This window comes from Haliaeetus leucocephalus, unplaced genomic scaffold, assembly GCF_000737465.1.
Source record: "Haliaeetus leucocephalus isolate CR32 unplaced genomic scaffold, Haliaeetus_leucocephalus-4.0 Scaffold506, whole genome shotgun sequence".
Lineage (NCBI taxonomy): Eukaryota > Metazoa > Chordata > Aves > Accipitriformes > Accipitridae > Haliaeetus > Haliaeetus leucocephalus.
Window position 1 is genome coordinate 2,783,083 of NW_010972942.1, and position 20,613 is coordinate 2,803,695.

Consider the following 20,613-nt stretch of genomic DNA (forward strand, 5'->3'; position numbering starts at 1 on the left):
GTTGCTGGAGCGTGTCCAGAGAAGGGCAACCAAGTTGGTGAGGGGCCTGGAGCACAAGTCTTATGAGGAGCGGCTGAGGGAGCTGGGGCTGTTGAGTCTGGAGAAAAGGAGGCCGAGGGGAGACCTTATCGCTCCTCCAACTACCTGAAGGGGGTTTGTAGTGAGGTGGGTGTTGGTCTCTTCTGTCAGGTGGCTGGAGATAGGACAAGAGGAAATGGCCTCAAGTTGAGGCAAGGGAGATTTAGGTTAGATATTAGGAAAAATTTTTTTACTGAGAGGGTTGTCAGACATTGGAATGGGCTGCCCAGGGAAGTGGTTGAGTCACCATCCCTGGAGATATTCAAAAAGCGAGTGGACAGGGTACTTCAGGACATGGTTTAGTGGGCATGGTTAATGGTTGGACTCAATGATCTTGAAGGTCTTTTCCAACCTAAATGATTCTATGATTCTATGATTTATTTCTTAACCTAGTGATTCCTGATCAAGAGGTTGTATCACAAAAGACAATTACAAAGGCAGTGAGGCTTTACAGATTTTATTACATTTCCTTTAGTAAAGACAGATTCCTTTCTTTTCTAGTTGCCAAATCACTGTAGACTTTGAAGTTCAAGTATAATCTGCCAAACATTCAGAATATACAGGCTCAGATACATATCTCCGCAAAACTAACTGTTTATTTTATACTCTGGTATTCATAGGGAAAAAAATCAGGACATTTTCAGAAATTTCTATTTCTGCTATGGGGACCAACCACAGAAAAGCTAAGAAACTCAACAACGATTCCCTTGGACACTGTCTGCTCTTTACAAAGGTGAGCACTCAAAAAGATAGTTCATGAATGAGCCCAAATTCTTTATGTCTTCAGCAAGATTTTTTTTTTTTTTAGGGCTTTTTTGGCTGGATTTTCTTGTACTCCTAAGAAGTTTTGAAGGTAAGAAAAAATAATAATAATAACTCCATATGCAACAGATAAGTGTCTGGGTTTGAAAAAATACTAGGGAATTTAAAATGTTTTTATGCTGTTAATATTAACATCAAATTACAGTATTATGAACTTCCTACATAATATTCAGTGCTACAATAGAAAAGATACTGTGTTGTTGTAGAGGTCTATTATTATCATAAAAAAAGCACATGCAATCATATGCAGCAGTTCTGAACACTGCAATTTATTGGCCTTTATTCAGGATAAGACTGAAGTACATACCCACTAGGACAAAGCTTGAATGCTTTGTAGAGTGACACTTCATTAAATTTGAGGAAAAGTGTAGCCTAGGGTTTTTTTTCGAATTCAGGAACTGTGCTATGAAAATTATTTTCTTTTCCTTTAGCTGAATGGAGGAAAAAACACAAAGAAGCTAGGATTTTCCTAGCTCATATAAACCATACATGAAAATATAAGCTTTAGACTACATAATTATTCTAAAACATTCTAAAACATTATTCTAAACAGTGTTTTCTAAAGAAAAACATCTACGAGTATCTTGTTCTCTGTTGCTTTCCTCTCCTTTTTGCTTCCAAATACGATGTTTCAGTCAGGAGTTCTTTAGAAACTACCACAAAAAATCCTTTTGGGTTGGTGATAATTTGGCAATGCCTTAGTTCCCCATCTGGTTCAGCCTTTTTTTCTTATCTCAGAGCAGAATCACTAAAGTAAATTTCAATGCCATACTAACGCTCCCTGAGAGCACTCTGATAGTGCATATGTGACTAAATGACACATCTTACACTTTGCAAATTTCAAACTATGAGAACTAAAGGGATTTAATAGCATTTATCACCTATTTAGAGGACTCCTTTTCTGTTTGTTCCCTCTCGCTAACCTTCCTTTCAATCCGTAAACCCATGCAGAATTGATGGATTGCAATTTTGCTCAGGAGTATATCCATTGTTTTAGGAAAGAAAGAGTTATTTTTCAAAGCACTCATCCAGAAATTTGGCTGAGAGAGGCTGGATCACAATGGTTCTCCAGGTCCCTTAGGACACTTCCCTTTTGTTCCAGAAAAGACAAGACACTAGAAAATATTTAATTAAAAACAAAACAAAAAAAACCCACCAAAACCCAAACCCTACATATGGCAAAAAAAAGCAAATAGACATTGGAATATTTCGCTTTTGTGAGTAATTATGTTCCTGAATTGGATACGACAAGTATGCTGAAGAGAGCAATTGGATGCTTGACTAGCTCTGGGCGTCCTGAATTAATGTCTTATTTCAGTTTGGGAGTGTAGTTCCGAGACAAATCTTCTGATCATCCCCACTTACCAGTTAGATTCGCACAGGGAGCGAGCTCTGAGCGCTCAGCCTCGATTCCTTTCAGATGAAACTAAACCAGAAGATGTGCTCCCACAGCATGCTCCTCCAAACCCTAAAATATTTAGTCCACAGCCTGTAAAGCTGTAAAGTAAAGTAAGCTTCCCCTAAAATACATATGGTATGAATGTCAGATCCTTAGCACACACTCATTGGCTCTCTAAATGCTTCTGTAGTGCTGTACTGATTGCCACTACAAACTGTGCCATTATGGCCACATTAGGATATAGTTTGTGCACACAGTCATGAAATCTATTTGTGCAAATAAGAAAGACTTTTGCCTACGGCTATTCTGGGAAATCAGGTTCAGTGAGTGCTCTTTCTCTGAAATAGTTACACCCGGATGCTGCAGGTCAGTATTTAAAAGCATATGACAGAGACACTATAGCTGAGACCAATAAAGGCATAAACTTTGGGACTTTTTAATCTCTTAGAATGAAAATTTTAAGACTATTTTTTAATTTGTATATGAGGATGTGTTTAACAAATTACTGTGCTGAGATATTCAAAAGATGTCATTTTTGTCACAGTTTTCATTGTTGTTGTTATATTGGTATGAGTAGCTGAATACTTACAACTATCTGCAATTGCAAATTGAGGAACCAACAACCCATTTGATTAAAAATATTTGCAGAGCCATGTTCCCTGTTCTTTCATATGACTATAAATGGGAAAATCACAGCAAATTACTGCAAACCTTGATCTAAATCTCCAGAAGCAATAAAATTCTTGTTTGTTGCCAAAACTTGTGAACCCTGACATGAGGTACCTCAACAACAGCATTTGGGACAAGTATATATTTATGAACACATGAGAATGATCAGAGAAAGCTGGATTAATTACTCTAGGAAAGCAGCAGTGTCTCATTATATGAAGAAAGCAGAGTTTGGCATAAACAAGCATTTCTGCTTACAAAGAAGTGGAAGATTTATGTGTGAGTTTTTTCAAAAGTTGAGGTCATGATAGTTGTATGTTATATTCCAGACATTTTTGTGAATAAAAAAGTATAGCTGTGTTGGTCTTAAAAAAGAAAGAAGTAGGTAAAAAATGGAGTTCACATTTTCACTGTCTTTGGGAAGCACACAGGTAGGGGCTAAAAATAGTTACTAATGAGAAAAGTTTTGTAAAAAGACTATTGTTCCTTGGGAAGAACAGAGATGGAAGACAGAACGGTATGACAGCATATCAATGTGCACAGCTAATTAGGAAGAATTTTTAAGTCAGGAAAACGTCTTAGGAGTGGGAGGAATAGTGTTGCTCTGCGGCAGAGCCTTCTCAGAGATGTAAAGCCCTAGATTTTTATGCAACAAATTATGAAGCAAGCAGTTAGTACACTGTAGAAATGAACCTGCATCTGTAGGAGGTTGAACAGGAAAGAATGTAATAGGTCTTTTTCAATACAAATATGGTGTATTTTTCCTTGCAGAAATTAATTTTGTAAAATAGGTCTATAAATAGGTCTCTACAATGTTAGTATAGTGAAGCGATCACTGTTCCAGAGCCAGAACTGCAAAACTCAACAAAGAGTATGGTGTAGAGTACAACCAGAAGGATAGTTTACAATAGAAGAAATATGGTTTAATGTGACTGGCTTCTCCCTCTTTTTCAGAAGGATATGCTGAAATTATTTCAGACAAACTATATATATGAAGAAAGATCAGAACACTGAAGTACATTTGTCCTGGTTTCAGCTGGAATAAAGTTAATTTTCTTCTTAGTAGCTGGTATAGTGCTGTGTTTTGGATTTAGGATGAGCATAATGTTGATAACACACTGATGTTTTAGTTGTTGCTCAGCAGTGTTTATACCAAGTCAAGGACTTTTCAGGTTCTCATGCTGCCCTGCCAGCGGAGGCTGGGAGTGCACGAGAAGCTGGGAGGGGACACAGCCAGGACAGCTGACCTATGTTAGCGTCTTTGGAATATTGTTGTCTTTTTCCTCAGTGATGCCGTTGTATGGAAGCTGATCAAAGTAAAGAATAAACATAGGGTGATTACTCAAACTCTTGTGGCTTTGATGTTGGATTAGAACACAATTTCAGTGGCGGACACTATATAAGAAACACTGTTGTATACAGTGATTTTATCAAAATGGAGATGAAGACTCCAAAGGAGTCCCCAGAGGTCTTCAAAGAAGAAAAAATCTTTGTATTTTCAAACATACCAGATTTGCCTTTTTGATTACAGTCTAAGGTTCATTTGATGTAGGCAGGTCCTACATTTGGCCCAGTCGTCTGTAAAATCAGTTATACAAGAGTCCAGTCAGACCCTCAGGCACCAGAAAGCACATCAAGTCTGCTCCCTTAGCCTTGCTAGCTGCCTTTGTCCTCCACCCCCTCAATTTATTTGGCCTTTGTTTACGTGAAAGTCTGTGATAGGGAGCATGTCACTTTATTGAAGTGATATTTAATAGATTAAAATGATTAAATGGCATTTGGGTGAAGATGGCTTGGACGGCAATTCATATATGGTGACTGATCAGGATCAGAGTTTGGGAACAGAACTGGTGAAATAGCATGATTAAAAATGCTCCAAGGTGACTGGAATTATTAATTAAGGACTCACATTAAATTCAGCTTTCCCTGATACTGAAAAACATCAGCCTTTATGGAGCTTTTTTTTTTGGCGGGCTTGCAGCTTTTTTCTTGTAACACTTTGTTGCTTTTAGGTTAAATACTTGCACTACAATATCCTAAGTTTATAGGGGCATTCTGGAAGGAGAGCTGTCAGAAAAGCTAGGGCCACTTGCTAGTTCAATGACAATATGTTTTGCTGAAAAGCCTTTTAGGAGTCTGTGGAAAACAGCATCACTTGTATCTGTTCTGCTAAGACCATAATTGTCTGTGTCCCACAACACTTTGTCCTTCAAGGATCTAGTATGGTTAAGTCTGGGTGATGCATTTCCTCTTAAAACACAGCAATAGTCCAACAGTGGAGAAAAAAACTCCACCACTTTATCAAAGACATACTTAGAAATAAATATGACTTTTCAGAAATGCTGCAGAAGACTTAAGTGTAAAAATCAATTTAAACATAATCATAAAAACCCATATTCTTTGTACTACACATTAATGATTAGCCAGTCAAAAACTTTAGCCTTGTTTGCTCCGAAGAAAAAGTACAGATTACTTCCAATATTTTGGCAATGCTTTTTAAGTACAATGTTTCACTTATTACGGCAATGCTTTTTAAGTACCATGTTTCACTGTGTGAAAATAAGATTCACATCAACAAAACATTTATCACAGGTTCACCAGTACTGATTCCATACTGGTGATTTATACTTTTATATGAGACTAATTAATTGTTGCCATCTCACTTTTCATAAATATATATAGGGTTAAAACTTCATGAGATAATTTTTCAGGTGACATTTCAGTTGGCCATGCAATGATATTATTACCCCTGGAGGTATTTAAAAGACATGTAGACATGGTACTTAGGGACATGGTTTAGTGGTGGTCTTGGCAGCGTTAGGTGAACAGTTGGACTTGATCTTAAAGGTCTTTTCCAACCTAAATGATTCTATGATTCCATTGCCATAATGGCTTTGCAAAGGCAATCATTCTAAATGCTCCCTTCTGGAATTTCACTCTGACCAGAGTCCACCGTTAGGATTATTTGATTAAAAAAAAAACAAAACAAAAAAACAAACCCAAATATTTTTCTCTTTGGAGTCATTCCATGTGGAACAATTTTTGCTCATGAGGTCAGAGCAGCAGGACAACTGTGGATCACAGGAGGATCACTCTGTGCACTGTGATACAGTAGCCCTGCTGATGGGGTGCAGAGACAGGTTGGAGCTCCCTGCTAAAATGGTGCACAGCTGAAGAAGCAGCATCAGAGCCTTTGCAGATGGAGTATCAGAGATCATGACATTGGCCACAGGAGTACTGCAGGAGCTGACTGCAATGCAGCTCCTCCACAGTGATCTCCACAAGGCTATTTTATCCTACTTGAGGAAAAAAAAAAATAAATCACTTTTCATTCATATTGAATAAGATGGAGCCTTTTCATTTCTGATTCTCCAGATTTTCTGTGTTCATTGTTTAAAATTGGTCACCCAGCACCAGCATATTTATAAAAACTGATTAATCACATCAATCTAGCAGTTGGCTTGTCTGTGATTCACAAGATAGGAAATTAAACTTGGCATAGTGAGTAAAATTTGATTGTTACTATTCCAATCATTAATTGTATTTCACTTGTTATTTTCATCCTGTGAAAAATATATTCCAGTTTGTAATTAGTTTAATAGCTTTTGTTTATTCCATCATATCAAGTTTCCTCTTAATTTTAAAGAATGTTTACATTTCCTAATCTGAAGACTATAATTTCATGATAGAATTATGATTACAGTGCTGCTAATCCTTTCCAAGGAAGTGTTTAATTATTTGGAGTGGATTGAACCAAGTGTTCTGGAAGAAAAACTGAGGACAGAGAATACAGTATCACTTACTTACCTGATATTTTGGCGTCAAAATGGACTTCAGTTGCTTATTCTGACCTGGATTCTCAAACAGTCCTACAGATACAAAACATGCCTGATCACATACAGCCTGGATATTCCACATGCAGAAAGAGAAATTTAAATGTATAACCAGTTCCACACATGTACACTGCCTACATACATCTGCAGTTACTTAGCCCTAATCACATCGGTCTAAATCTACTTAGAAAATTACTTACCTTCTTGTGTTGCTTGTGCAAGCATAGGAAAATGCAGCTAAAAATGTCCCTTACCTCAGTAGTTTGGACACATGATATGCACTTACCATCTATTTTCCCACAATTTTTTTTCCACCTCAATATGAAGTACAACTCTGTTACTTTAAGAGTCAGTGTATTTTTCATACAAATATCACGCAAAAGCAAAATATTAAGGATATTTTATGAAGTCCCATCTTTAAAATGTAAGTGAAATTGGACAGATTGCAAAAAATTAAGTGAAAATATGGACAAATATTTCAGCTGTATGATGTTAAAATTAATCCAGTGGAGCAGAATAAATTAGGATAGGAGCTTGATTATTACTGTCTGATAATTATTTATGAATGTTACATAACCTGTTATGTACAGGTGCCCTTAATACTTTTTAAGTATTCATCCAGCACCTCTAGCAGTTAACATGTTTTATAAGGAAGGGCAATCCCAAAGGTTAAGTATCTTTACAATGGTTTCATTCTGCTGAAAAGAAATACAGTCTATGGTACTGTATGTCAAATGTTCATACCCAGTTAGGGTTCTAGTACTGGTGACTTCTGAGTTACCTAATTTCTAGAAAGTTCATCCATTTCTTCCCCTCCTGCTCTGTGAGCTGTTTCAATGAAAGATATTGCTTCACCCTATAAACTCACCTTCTCTCTATAAATAACTTACAGGTACACACTGGATCTTATTAATTTCCTTTTTATAACAGAAAATGTATAAGAAAAACTTGGGTTTGCAAATTTAGCTTTATCCTGGATTAAACTGGTTAAAAATAATTTTCAAGTGGGCCCATTGCAAATACAAAGCCTTATCACTTAGCACACAAAGCAGCACAATGTTTCCTGAAAAAACATACAATTTTTATATAAGAAAGTAGCATTCATAGCACAGAACACAAATTATTGGAAATAAAGACAGTCAAACTTGTACAAAGGAACTCCTACCTTCTGCATATTTAACTTTTGTGTCTTAAGCATCTCCTATGCAAATTCAATGGGTTCTCATGATCTCACTTAAACCCTGTTCTCTTAATGGTCCAGGAGCACAAATTCCACCAACTTTGAAGTCAAAAGATGCAAACCATCCAGCTTTTTGACATCCTACTTTGTGCCACACTCAGTCTTTACGAACCCGTATACCTTTGAAATCATGGTTTTGAAAGTTTTATTTTATGTGTTTATGGATAGGTACCTTCTCATATTTACATTGGGAAAAGAATGGGCGGATTTATCTCTCCTAATATTAACTGCTTCTAACTACCATTTAACTACCACTACTGTTACTTAGCCCTGCAGTTAACGTCAGTCATTTGGAGTCAGTGCAGGAGCCAAACACCTCCAAAGGAGTGATTTATCACTGGCTGTTTCATACAGTTCGTTTGGGCTGAGATGAATCAGCCTCTGATGGTGGTGGATTTTAGACAACTGGTCTTAGTTAGATGCCTAAGTTTCAGGTAACTGAATTTAGGTAAAATGAGGAGAACTTTAATTATCTTTAACTTAATACTACAAGATCTTGGCTGATAATATCTAATATAAGTCAGCTCTTCCAATTGCTGAGGTTTCTGAATGTAAACAGTCTGAATTTATTTTGACCTCAGCATCTCCCACTGTCACATATTATAGACTGCTCAGATGAATGTGGTTCTGTTCTACTCTTAAAATATTCTTCAAAACCATTTTGCCATAGGGATATATAACCAATGTGGAAATCATCTTGTTTCCCCTACTATTTCTCTTCCAGTACAACCTAGCCTATTGTTTTCATTTAAACAAGGCTGACTGTTAACTAAAGTGTCTGTAATGACTGAATACTGTATCACCACTTCATTTAACAGACAGTGCGTAGATTAGCAACTACTGTTAAAGAGCCTTCATAACAACTATTGGTATTGTTACCTACTCTGAAAGGCACCTTGCGTTAGATCATGTATTGCATCTAAACATTCAAATCTCTGAAATGGTACTAGGGAACCTGGAAAAGAATCTAGCCAATATAACATAAACACTTAAATATTGATATTACATTTTAAAGTTTTTATCTCCAGCATCTCAGTTTCATGTAAGACATTCAGTGGGCACACTGACATTCACGTAGGTAGAATATGAATGTTTGCTAGACAATTCGTATAGTTTTCGTCTTATACATCAGATTACCCCCAGAAGCATTTGCAAGGTGTAATGAATCACAGAGGCTGAAGTGACTGCATAGTTGGGACAATAAGAGGAGGCTGGATCTGTGCAGATACCCCTGAAGTTATCATTAAAAAAATGTTCATCATCAAAGAGGCTGACAAGTAATTGGAATGGGAAGGAAAATCAAAGCTAACTACTTCTATATGATCAGATGTAGAACTGAGTTTTTAAGGGATTACTTTAATTGCTTAAATCTGCCCTTTGGGGCCTCTCAGCTTGGGCCTGTTGAGCTACAGGTTAAATATTGCTTTCTTGAGTTGGGGGTTTTGGTGAAAACTGTCTTGGTCTTTTTGCATATCCTGGAAGTTTTGCAATGTTTTGCTTTGGCCTGCATGGGCTCATTCAACTCATGAGCAAAATGTTAGTGTTTCCTGCAGCACAAACCAACCACAAGGACTAGTTAATGCGTTTATACACAGGGTTTGAGATATTAAGAAGCAGGGAAAACCTACTCAGGTAGTTGCTATTGCTCATTTAATGCAACTACCTAGAAACTAGCACAAGGTATTAAATACAACTTTTGAAGTTATCATCCAAAACTATTAGCAAACAATTTTACAGGAAAGAAACATTACAAAGAGAACAAAAGGTAACCATTACTGATATCTTAGCAGCCATTCCTTGTTTTGCTGTGAGTGCACAAAGTGGCTAATAGCAGCCATCAAAGTAAAATTGCTGAAAGCATTATATTTTATAAATGTTATCCTATATGCTTGTTCAAAGTCTCAATAAGAGCTAGGCATTGTAACTGTATTGAGATAGGGCATCACAGAATGGACTTGTACAAGTAATTCAAAACAGCTGGGTGTTTGTAACTACCCATCTGAAGCTGTAGCGGTAGCTGCTGGAGAAACACTGGACTGATTCTCCGAAGCCTTTCAGTCTTACTCGTGTTACTGACTTCCCATACAACATTGGTCAAGTTACTTCATTTTTCTCTGCTTTGAGTCCTCCCTCCGCAAAACAGAGCTAATCATGCCTATAACATGCTGTAAAGCATGTAAGCAAATGATGGAACTGCTCACATTCATCATACCAGATGTGGACAAACTGGCTTTCCTGGGGAGAGAAATGCTACAGAGATGCAACCTGGTATTCTTGGGGAAGGCACAGGCTAAGTCACTTCCACGCTCTGAGCTTGCAAGAGAACACTTTGTTAAGCTCAAATTGCATAATTTCCTTAAAGTTTCATGCAAATATGTGGACTTAGCCTTTTTGTGTAATTTCTTAGTCAAAAGCATCATGTTAAAGATGTTCTTCACTTCTACCCTAGCCTTGGTGCATTGGAGTTCTGGTCTGGTTTTGCAATGAAGGCTTAAATCACATCAGTGTTCTTGGTGGTTGCAGGGATTGTTTACGTATCTTTCTAGTTTAGGCTGGTATGTTGTTATTGGCTACTGAAGCAGAATAAATACAAGCACCTGAAGAGGTGGTTTCTTCTGGTCCTGTCAGCACATGAGGAAAAATATGTAATTCGTAAATGAAAGGTAGAGCTGTCTTCCTAAAACTGAGAAATACAAAATTAAATGGAGATGTTTCTATTAATCTTAAGGTTGACTTGGAGGAGAAACTTTAAGGCATTTCAAAAGCTAATCAGAACATCAGAAAATGCTAAAATACTTCTAGCGTCCACAAGATTAACATTACCATTAATTAACCTTTGTTGTATACACTGATAAATTATTCAGTCACTTAATGGCATTTAAATTTAAGTGCACTTGTATAGGTCCCTAGATTGTAGTTAGAGCTGGTTTAAAATGCAGGGTCTGAAATGCACTTAAGTGGAGCAGTGAACTTCAATGAAATCTGAAAGCCTAAAACCATGCAAGAGGGCCTGCAGTTAGGCTGGGAGTTAGTGAGCAAAAGGAATGCTCTGCTTTCACACTCCTAGGCAAGATGCTAGCCATTTACAGAATGGCTTCCCAGCTCCTTTTGACTCTTGAAAGAGTAATGAACTCTTCTACAAGGAGAATTCATGGCCAAGAGTAGATGCAAAGCTATGGAGGGACTACACTATTTTGGGTACCTCCGAAAGACGAGTGCCTCAACAGTACAAAGAAAAGAAGTGGTGTGACCTGAAGATACAAAACATACTAAATATAGACATTGTAAAAATGTGTTGAAACAATTTAATACACCTGAATGAACACGCTGCCTTGTAATTTAGTGTCCTGATCATGCTTTGCCTCCCACCTGGGAAGCATAGGGGCACAACATAACAGAGCGGAGCTCAGTCAACCTTTTGCCTGTATATTTTTCTCTGATACAAACACTCTGCAAATTAAAGTCCCTATTTGCATTGCAGTTTCATGCTAGAACAGCAGATCCTGACTGAGACTGCTATGTTTATATACTATATTTTATTCAGCCACTTTTGTCTGGTTTACAAATAATTTGTAAAATCTAATGTTAGTCACGCTCCTCAAAATTGAACAGTTCAGATACAGAATTTGGAAAACTAAGCTATGAGACTTCTGAAAGGAGAGTTAGTCACTTAAGAATGTGTTTGTTTGTCATTTGGCTAAATCAGACCCAGACAATGTAACTATCACCAGCTGGAAAGTATTATTATAATAAAAATAAATTTAAAAAAAAATCCAGAGAAGTATATTTGAGTATGCACTGGCCTATATTGCTACTGAAATACTCAAATGAAACCTGTGGAACTAAATATCCATATAGGGTCATCCTGAAATTTGCAAGAGCATGGAGAAGCCTTCACTGAAGGAGTTCAATTTCTTTTGAAAGACAGTGTTGAAAACTCCAGCCAAGTTTTAAAATGGCTGGGTGAAACAGTCACAGTAATTGAATCTTTCTCCAGCATAAAAACTAGATGGCTTGTAATCCAGTATTACTGCATCTGGCCATATGTGCTGGATCATTAAAGGCAGCTAAATTAAACAGATAAGCAGGAAATCCAGACTGGCTTTACAAATCTAAAGTGCAATCAGCTACTTCCACAAAGATAGTATAAGTGGCCCAGAGCTTAGCAATCTGAACTATGAAAAATGTTTATGCATCTTACTCATAAATTGTGCTTCACAGAATGCTGGGACATGGGAATAAAATGTGTTGCTTGTAGGTTTGTGACTTTGGGAGAACAAGTATTCTTACTCCATAATAAATATATATTTTTGAGTCTGCTCTTTAAAAGGCTAAATACATTAACAAGGAAATAAGGGCCATTACTGAAACAAATAGGGCGGTACGGACATGCAATACTAAAAACAATGGCAAAAGTACTGATGTAAGGTGAAAACTGAACTCTCACTTGTCTGGATCTAAAATTCTTGTAAGGGGATCATGCAAAACCTGAGCTTGTCACTTCTGAAAATCCAGTCATGCCTGCCCTACAAGAGAGTGGTCCACAGCTTGAACCTGCCACAGCTGGGAACAGCCAGAATTTCCATAGTAGAGGAATGAGGTCCTCCCCGGGTCCTCAGAAAGTCAGGAACTCTCTACGGCTTCAAATGCTGTTCCTGCATGCAAAGGTTTCTTAGGAGAGCTGAGTTACACAACAGCCTTTACAGGCTGATCCTGGGAATCAGCCGCAGAGATCAGCCTGAAAAGCTGAAGTTAGAGCTTGGTGAAAAAATGAAAAGTTTACCAAAAAAAAAAAAAAAAAAAGTTTGCATCAACTTAAAATTTTGAAGCTGCTTCTTGGTGGAGCAAACCCCTCTCCACTTCATTTTGGGCCCCATTCTCTTTCTCATCCAACTCTGGAAGGAATGTCTTGCTTTTTTTCTCTGCAGCCACCAAAAAGTCCTCAGAACCTGGAATACTGTTCTTATTTCAGGTCATATCTGCAGTGACATCCCATGAAGGTCTTTTACCACATGGCTAAGCAGAGATTTATATTCTATTACAGTACAGAGTATTCACGGAAATCAAGAAATATCAGTACTCTATTTTTCAGTGACCTTTTTTTAAGGATATTAATGGAAGAAAAATATTAATTAATGGAAGAAGCACTATTTTTACCTAATTTAATGTACATTCAGCCAGCTAACATATCTAGGTTATATTTATCCAGAATGCATGTTCTTGTTCAAATGGTCTGCTGAAAGCAGAACAAAACCTCTAAATCTGAGCCAAAAGTACACATTCTGAGGAAGAAACAGAAACCAAGCTGATTATTTAAAAGGTAGATGTTATATATTGGTATTTTTAACTGATCGTTATTTATTTTGCCTGGAAGCAAGCCTGTCATTTTCATAGAGTTTGTTGGGGGTTTTTTAACAGTTTTATGCCACTGGGTAGTATCTACTGATGAAATGCAGTCAGAAGAGCTGTTTGTGTAATTGCACTTTCAGTGAAGCAGTTAAATCCTCTCCTTCAGCACTCGCTTGCTCTCACACCCACATACTCTTATTCGTATGCAGTGTCTTATCTCTTGCTGTCTGGCCTGTGAATTATGTGTCTGCTTTTACATTTCCTGCCAGTGTTTGCTCATCACTGGTTGGTCATTTTTCACCTCCTGAGATACAGTCATCACAGTTACCAGTTGTACTTCCATGATAGAAAATGAAAAGTATGTCCCTCCACTTCAATATTTAACCCTGTTTGTGCTAAAAGAGGCTGAGGACTACTCTAGTCACAACATGGATTTTTTTCTAACTGAGATCAATCTGAAGCTGAAAAATTAGGTAAAGTTTCATTAGTATTACGTTACTAAAGTTACTAGAGGCAGCAGCAGTCCTGGCCTCTGTCCATGAAATACTGGGCCATAATAGATCACTGTGGGGTTAAGTCTGCCCTTCCATGTTATATATAGTACATAGCAGGCTGAGTAGGGGAGAGACAAATTACACGGAGATGCACACAAGTCTGTGCAAATCAGAGAATACTGCAGGGCAGCAAATGGTTTCCTAAAAGGAGCAAGAGGCACTTAATCAGAGGCACCATGTGAGTGGCAGGAATTACTTGCTCCCTAAGCTGGGAGACGCAAGAGCATCTGGCTCCAGCACCATTATTAAGCCACTGTAACTCCCCCACATGCAGTGCAAAGAATCAGATACTGGTGGATTGACTGTCTTCCTGGTATTGCTGCCAAAAATACTTCAAGGGCATGTGTGAATGGAGGAAAAAACCCAACAGGTTGCTTTTCAGACTGAATTACTGGCACAAAGACACATGCATTTTAATGAAAATCCTGTTCATGGAACAGAGTGTTCAAGAAATTCAAATGCCTATGGGATTTCCAATAGCATATCTTAAGGGGATTCCTCTATTTATTGTCACTTTTATTAAGAAATTAATTGCTAACAAATTTATCACACATTGTGTGCACAGATCTTCAGTGATCTTTGGCTGTGTGTTTTTACACAGTGCTTTGGTCTTGACAATAACAGAAAAGTCTCTAGGGGTGCCAGTGATAGTAATACTTATGCAAATTGCTTGGCCCCAACTGGATGTCAATGGAAAAAAGACAAGTTAACACTTTGCTAGTAAAAACACCACTATTCCTTACAAAGGAATAAACAGACTTAAATAATTATCCATTTATGAAGTGCTGAATCATGGACCCAGATATGCCAGAAACCTTGCCAGGATATGCTTCCCATCCTGTTTGTTTTTTTCAGTAGGCTTTAAGGGATTGATAGAAATGAGTACTTTCTCCAAATCACGGACTCTTTGGCAGCAGTTATTAGAAAAAGATTTATCACGTGATAACAAACCGGTCTCCATTTAGGAAATTAGTTTGTCAGCCCCCTCCCCGCAGCAGCTGCCTGTCCCTCTGTGGTCTGACAGAGGTAGGACTCCAGCTTCAGAAGCACGAAGCTGTCCAACCTGAACCGTGCCCAGCCCACAACAAGATCAGTGGGTATCTAAGTGGAGAGGAGGTGCTCACTGACACCAGCAGTACTGGTCACGGCTTCACCGCAATACCAGGAGAGCTGCAACCCAGCCAGACCCCAGGGGCAGCAACCCCACCAGGATTTTCCCCTCTGGGGAAAAAACCCTCCTTGCCCAGCCAGGGCACTAGCAACCCCCTGACACAGGCAAAGCTGAGCTGATCAGAGGTGCAATTACGTGGTCAAGTACCACGATGCTGCTGCCCACACCTCAAGAGAGCTACAGGTTTTAGTAGGGCACGTGCTGGAAATCATGGCTCCTTGTTTCTAGCAGGCACTCAAGGAAGAACGGCACCTGCGGCAAGGTTGGGGGAATGCCAGACAGGACAACACTTCTGAAATGTCTCTGGTTAAAGTTTACTTTTATGACACAAAAGAAAAGAAGTAAAAAGTTGCTTTTCTGCAGACTTGAGCTAAATCACAAGACATTTGGCAGTTTGTTTCCCAGGAGGGCTCCAGGAACAATCAGTACATTTGCTGCTAGAAAGTATAAAAGGCAACATATTCCCAACTATGGTTACAATCCCTGAAATGGCTGTGCTGCCAGCAGTGATCTATAACCTCTGTATATTCAGTGTTTAAAGTGCCCTTTCTTTCCTAAGAGCCAGAATTAGTGTGAGAATGTTAAGGCAAAGGCTGTCTGGTATGAATTAAAGCCATATGCAAACAACATTGTAGAAATTAATATGCAAAAATTTATGTTCTTGTCTTGCAGTGTGCAGCACTGTACGTATACATCTTTGACCTTGTAAGCCTGAATATGTACTGGAAGGTCAGTTGAGTAAAACAACTGTTGTAGAGCATGGGACAGTATCTTCTACTGCTTCAAAATATAGTTGTGTAGCTAAATAGTGCTGCCAGTGGGACCCTGTTCTATAGAACCAAAACTAAATGCTGGGAGCAACCTGTGGACAAGACACCTCAGGTTTTGCCGAACTGACCTCTGCTGCCAACACACTTCTGACCAGAGACTCATTTTTTGCTGTATGGAGAGAAAAGCATGCTAAATGAGGCATGCTCCTGGCAAGCAGACCTACTTTAAAACCTAGTAATCTCAGGGTTTACAAAGCAAAAGTCTAGACAAAGCTGGGAATTTTAATATGGCTTGAAAGTTCCAGAGGGGGCACATATATGCCTTCTCTCCCATTCAGGACCTAAGAATATCTCCCATAGTCACAGTAAAAGGCCTTATTTTTTCACCTTCCAGCTTTTTGGAGTACAGAGAGGCCACTTTTTCAACAAAGCATATTTACATTTTGTGACACTCTGATAAAACAAGACGTTCCATTCTAGTTATCTTTGTCAGATACTCAAGAAGAACGCCCTAAAATTTGAGAAGTTCTCCTCATTTGACACATGAATTTTCCTAAGGGCTGACAGATTTTTAGGGCATGTCTTTTAAATGAGTACTTTATTGACAACTATCATCTTCTGCCATCTGCAATTTTGGAGGATGTGATTGAGTTCCAGTGCCCTTGAAGAGATGAAAAAAAGCTGTTTTTCTCTAGCTCTGGAGACTGAAACCACTGAAAGTACATGGCTCTCTAATGCAAGAGCCAATTTCTATAATGAATATCTAGAAAAAATAACCCCAAGCCTTTCATCACTTTGAATATATTCTAGAACAAGCAAACCTAGTTTATTTCACACTTGTTATTTTGACTTCACAAACATCATGGGTTCAAAAAGTGGAGCAGGTGGGAAAATGGAAAAATTAGAGAACCCAAAAAGAAAAAAGAAACCACAGAAAACAAAGGTGATGGAATGTTCAGTTGTGCAAAAATCTAGAGAAAAGTGGAAACAACCTCTTCCCTACCCCAAAGGGCTGATTCCTGGTGCCTGGGTTTCTGTACCAACAGTTACCTTTCCAGCCTTGCAAGGGATGCTAACGCAGTCAGCCCTTGCCTTCCCCTCCACTCCGCAGCAGGAGCGACAGTCATGGGGGGCAGATGGTAACGCAGCTCGGGAGGCAGGTGGGCTGCCTTCGCATGGGAAAGCCCTCGTCTCCTCCCCAGGGATGCCTCTCTCAGCTGGCACCCCTCTGAAGGGTCCCACTCTGCCTCCACATCAGTCCCCACCACCTCTGGAAGACTCTCAAATGCTTTGCTGGGGGCAGCTAGCAGGGTATCACCTCCAGGAGGTGAGCAAGGGGCAAAAGCTATTCTACATGAATAAGGCATAATTTCAGGTAAAGTCCTCTGTGCTGCTGAGTAAACAGCCTGGCTTACGCTGTGCAATTGCTTCCTGTCTCCCTGTGTGATAAGGATTGTGACAGTCCGTTGGGACAGTGACCCAAGGTCTTTTCCAATGCACAATGGATAAGACAAACAAGAAACTGAAAGAGATTACATTTAATTTCCCAGCTGCTACCAGAAATTGTGATCCGAGGTAAAAGACTATATGTGTGTGCATAGGTATACACGTATATATCCTCCATGCTATAGGGAGCAGTCAGTATCTAGCGTTCCCAGTAACTGCTGTTTCTGTTGCCTTTTAGGGCGAAAGCACCAGAAAGGAGAAGGCTCTGAAGCATAATTTTGGTCTGAGGGATGTAATTGCATACTTTGACTTTTTCAAGTCAGTAGCTTTCTAGCAAGTTTTAGAAGAGCTATTAAGATGCCAAATCAACAGCATACAGTTGTGGACATGCTCCTCTGAGAAGTGGAAGAAGCCCTTATTCCTGATCCACTTGATGTGACCAAAATGCAAAAAGTAGCTGTGCAAACTCTGCTAAACCACACTCTTTGCTACAGAGAGCCTTTAAATGGTCTATTACTTCTCATTACCTAAAATTATAAGGTTAAAATCACAGATGTAATAGGTTATTTTTCAGTAATTAGGCAAATCCTTTCTCAGGCAATCACAGAAGGTTTTGAAGAAATTATTACTGCAAATGATGTGTGTATGCTATTCTGCATTTCTATTTCAATCTTTTTCATATAAATTGACTTTTATCATTTCCTTTTTTAAAAAAGTACATCAGGAGTCATGAATACTCTCAAATAACATGAAGCTATCTTTCATGTTTCAACTTTCACCTTTCAGTTACTCTTAAAAAGTGTAGAAAAAAATCTCTTGCACAATATTTAATTAAAATGTGACATTAATATTTAAAAACACAAACAGGAAAATACCCATTTCAGATTAAAATCCACAGACTATTATAACTTTCTCTGATTCAATGAATATAAAATAGCGTAATATAAAATTAATTTAATGCAGCCAGATAAATCAATGTGTGCACACTTAGATGCTACTACATATACTATTACTACAGTTAAGCAAATGTTCACTTGAAACAAAGTATATGCCATATTATAAAAAAAATGTATGTACAAATGTGTGTATATACATTATGGTGGCATTAGTCATAGCTCTATAATTAAAAATGAGCTGAATTTTGCATGAGAAGCAGGAATTCACCTAACCTTCGATACTCTGCAAAAGTAATTTCAGCCTGCAAACATCAGCCCGACAATCAAGAACTCACAGGAGAACTTAATATCAGGGATTCAGTTGACCCATCATTTATTTTCGCTTCATTAGAATATTTTTCTTAATTTGCAGTAAGGATCCAAAACAAAGAGATATATTTCCAAACAAACAGATGAAGTAATTTTATACATCTTTACCAGCTATCTCCTTTTGTTATACGCATCAGTAAAGATGGCTTTCTAGCTTAAGATTGTTTTCACTAATCATTAACAAATGTCATCCTACCTAAGATGTTATTCACTAAATATGTACTTTAGAGTTTTCTAGGGAATATTTATTGGGAAATTTATTTAAAGCCATGATTTTCAATAACACTTATTAATATGTACATCAATGAATTCAAGACTAGCAAAGAATATTCTGCTGTAGTTTTCATCACCTTTTTAAGCTTTTGCCTATTAGTCCTCTTTTATTCCTGAATATATTAAAGCAATCTATTGAGTCATTATTGATACATTCCAGAACAGCTTGTTTTCCCTTATCTCCTTTTGGATAAAAGCTTGTTTTCCTTACCCTTTTCATATTCAGTGGAGATTTTTTTTAATTTTAAGTTTACCTTAATTATTAATTTCAAATTTTCAGATGACTTGTATTCAGTGTTATTACCTGTATTCACTTTTCAGATACTTTTACGCCATGTAGTCAAACAGTTTCCGATTGTATTGACACCACTGACAGGTATTGAAGTCCCCTTTGTCATCACAATGACCATTATTAGCTTGTACTATTCCTGTGAAAATTCCTGGAGGAAGCGCAGATTCTTTTGTTCCTATACACAGAGAAAAGAGAGGGGCTTTTCTGCTGTAGATCAACGGTAGTTTTTGAAGAGTTCACCAGTTTCAGTGTACAGACAAGATATTCTCTTCAGCTCCCTTTCAGCCTTACTTTCTGTAGTTCTGTGTGTTAGCATCTGATTTTATGTAGGTATGTATATACGTGTTCATAAATAATATATACAGACATTCCTTTGTATTTGGTTATTACTGTCATATAAAGAAGATAGATTATTTTACTTCAAATCCTGAATTTCTCTTATTTCATATAACCATACACCTCTATACTGCAACACAACTGTTTGTTAGTAGGTCTGTTTCTCTGGAAGGTAAACTGAGATAAATATTTTGCAATAATTCATCTATTTTTATACAGTAATGATGTCTTCCCTGTCAAATATTTTGCTTGTGGTAAGCTAACCATACAGGCTCTGAACAGTCAGTTCCTAAATTCTAATTGCTAAAAGGCACTGAATTTACACCATCCCCAGGCACCACCATGAAATCTATTTGCAACAGTATATATTTACTTTCTTTAGGATATATAAATCTTTAGCTACGTATGCTCTTTGCAAATCCATATCACCACAGAATTGTGTACAGAAACACATTTTATTCTAGCAATGGGATACACTGATGGCTATGATGTAAGGCTCCATACAGCCCTACCAGGAAGAGTTTGCTCAAAATTTACATTGCAGCTACACTGGCCTTCCACTAGATGCCAATGTATTACAGAAGATATTATAATGGCAGTCAAGTCATACCAATTCAAGAATAAGGAGAATAACATACATTTTTTTCATATATACTCTTGGCCTGAACTGGATTAAAACTTCTACAGTTAACACTCCATCAGATTTGTATTAGCTGCCAGTCCTTGCCACAGTCTTAACTGGAGTCCATTCTGACCAAATGTAATTTAAAGATTCTCTAAATTAAGTAAGTCTGGGTCTGTAAATTCAGCAGACACCTAACCAGACGGTGCTCTGGAGCTTTCTGAACAACCACCAACCTGCTTAGCGAGCCTGTGCAGAACTGGCACAGGCAATCATGTTTCCATTTAGCCCAAATTTTAGGTACCATTTGCTCTCATGGGATCGCCCGTGTGCCTTGCAAATCATGATGAACTCTATCCATCATACAGATAACCAGTGAATTGATGTTTGTCCAACACTATCCACATGCAGCACCACTGAGGGAACCTAAGACATTTCATACTTAGCATGAAATACATCGTGGCAGCGATTACAGGCTTTGGTTCCACAATATT